Genomic DNA, 2,613 nt, shown 5'->3' with positions numbered 1-2,613 from the left:
AAGATCTGCCTCTACTGTCCAATCGTGTTAACGAAGGTTTTATACTGTTTTAGGTGTTTTTTTTAAACGATGCCACGCAGGCAGTTGGAGTTCCATGTCTAGAAATTCAGATGAAATCTTTTTTCTTTTCTTTTTTTTTGAAACCGGTTTGTTATTTTCAGATAGACAAGCTTTCATTGTACAGTCTAACTTATGCTGTCTTACCCTTCTACTCCTGAATAAATCAAACAGTTCAAAAACTCATCTGGCTGTCACTGTCGCCGCCGTTATTGGATTTTTGAAGAAGACACGGCTATTTTTGTACAAAGTTGTTGAATATCCGTTAAAATTGAATCATAATCTGAATCAGCTTTATTTGCCACGTATGATGTCGCATACGAAGAATTTTTCTTTGGAGCATCGTAACTCACACTGTGCTTACACAATACAAAAACAACCAAAACTAAAATATACACACTAATATATACACAATATATACATACTCTAAACAGAAACAATATAGAGGCATGAGAGTTCAGTAAAAAAATATTTCAATGTGGAGCATAGTGCAAATACACTGCGATAAATAGTATTATGTTATTATATTACATTATGAACAGTTCTGAAATAGGAAATGAGATTGATGAATAAATAACAAATAATAAGTGAGATTTGAGAATGGGTATGATGAGTAAATAGTAAATAATGAATAATAAGTGAGATATGAGAATAGAATGCCTTTGTTGTCATTATACACATGTGCAAAACCATACTTACATATATTTCTATATGTAATAGATTGAAGCAGTCCCTTTACAGTGTCAACAAGAAGGAATATTACATGGAATAAAATATAAGTAGTGCAAAAGAAAAGGGGGGGGGGTGTGCACAGTTCCTGAGAAAACCATATACATATAGAAAATAGTAAGAAAAATAGATATTGTTTGTATACGCATTATGAAAATAACATTACAATCATGAAATTGCAGTTATTGGTGAAATGCAAGCATTAAATATTGCACAGTTATGAAATTAATTGAAAACGTATTGCACAATAATGAAATTGCACAGTTTCCAGTTGTCAAAGTAATACAAATTTAAATATTGTACAGCAATGGAATTCCACAGGGCACTGGACTGAACCTCAGAGTGGGGATTTTAAAGAAAAGTTACATTTCCCTTAACAGTGATCGTCGTATGTAAAGCCATATTTCAATATTTATGTTTTTTTTTTTTATCCTTTTGAGAAAAACAAACAGATGCTGGGTTTGTATCGTCTGAAACTAGAACTGCAAAGACGGCTATTTAAGGAATCTGCACCCTTTTTTGAAATGATGTCATTTTTTTTTATGGATATCAGGTCAAAGTTCTCTGATTTGAGCTCGTTAAATGGGAATATTTTCTATGATTCTCATACCAATCATTAGTTGCAGCCCTGCCGGAGAGGGTAAACTCAGAAAATACACTTTCATTGGACAGGAAGAGCTGGGAGCAGCATACTCTTAAAGTATTATATATCGCACAGTAGGTGGAAGAAGAAAGTGTGTACTATGTCTTTTTCAACATACTATACTATGAATCTTTTCACTTTTTTGACAAGCATAATATACATACATAGTACACATACATAGTATACAATATCTTTTTCATATTACTATTTTTGACATATTATACTGTCTTTTTTATATTACTACTTTTGACACACTATACTGTGACTTTTTATACTACTATTATTGACATACTATACTATGACTTTATATATTACTATTTTTGACATTTTTATTTTTTATGTTACTAGTTTTGACATACTATACTATGACTTTTTATATTACTGTTTTTGACATACCATTTACTTTTTTATATTATTTTTGACATACTATACTATGACTTTTTAACATTTTTTCACTTACTATACTATTTATTTTTCATTACTTTTTTGACCTACTATACTATGTCTATTTTAATCGCTATTTTGACATAATAAGCATAATATTTGTTTAACATACTATGTGTTGTTTTACATGCTATGCTTTTCTATCACCTATGACCTTTTTAACATGCTCTACTTTGCCTTTATTCAACATACTCTACTATAACTTTATCATAAGGGTTGACACTGCAGACAGTCATTCTGTTGACTAGTAACAGTTGCAGTATAACACTCCCTAGAACGACGAGGATGGGATTCGAACCCACGCGTGCAGAACACAATGGATTTGCAGTCCATCGCCTTAACCTCTCGGCCACCTCGTCTACTTTTAGTAGTACTTTATCAACATACTATTCTATGACTTTATGTTATTATTTTTGACATACTATACTAGGACTTTTATATTATTTTTGACATGCTATACTATGACTTTTATATTATTTTTGACATACCATACTATGATTTTTATATTATTATTTATGACATACTATACTATGACTTTTAATATATCTATTTTTTGACATACTGTGCTGTGACTTTTTTATATTATTATTATTGACATACTATAATATTACTTTTTATATTACTATTTTTGACATACTATACTATTACTTTTTTATATTATTCTTGACATACTATACTATGACTTTTTATATTATTAGTTTTTAAATACTATACTATGATTTTTATATTATTATTTATGA

The 2,613-nt window shown here is 29.6% G+C and overlaps 1 non-coding gene across 1 annotated transcript; it reads right to left on the bottom strand.

Annotated features, from left to right (window-relative positions):
• Positions 1-2,150: 2,150 nt before the first annotated feature.
• On the bottom strand, positions 2,151-2,232 carry trnac-gca (transfer RNA cysteine (anticodon GCA)). The gene has a single exon. It is a non-coding gene; the product is annotated as a tRNA-Cys (tRNA).
• Positions 2,233-2,613: the final 381 nt, after the last annotated feature.

The sequence above is a fragment of the Etheostoma spectabile genome, chromosome 15 (assembly GCF_008692095.1).
Source record: "Etheostoma spectabile isolate EspeVRDwgs_2016 chromosome 15, UIUC_Espe_1.0, whole genome shotgun sequence".
Classification (NCBI taxonomy): Eukaryota; Metazoa; Chordata; class Actinopteri; order Perciformes; family Percidae; genus Etheostoma; species Etheostoma spectabile.
The sequence above is the reverse complement of the archived record's forward strand: the minus strand, read 5'-3'. Positions and strand labels throughout refer to the sequence as shown.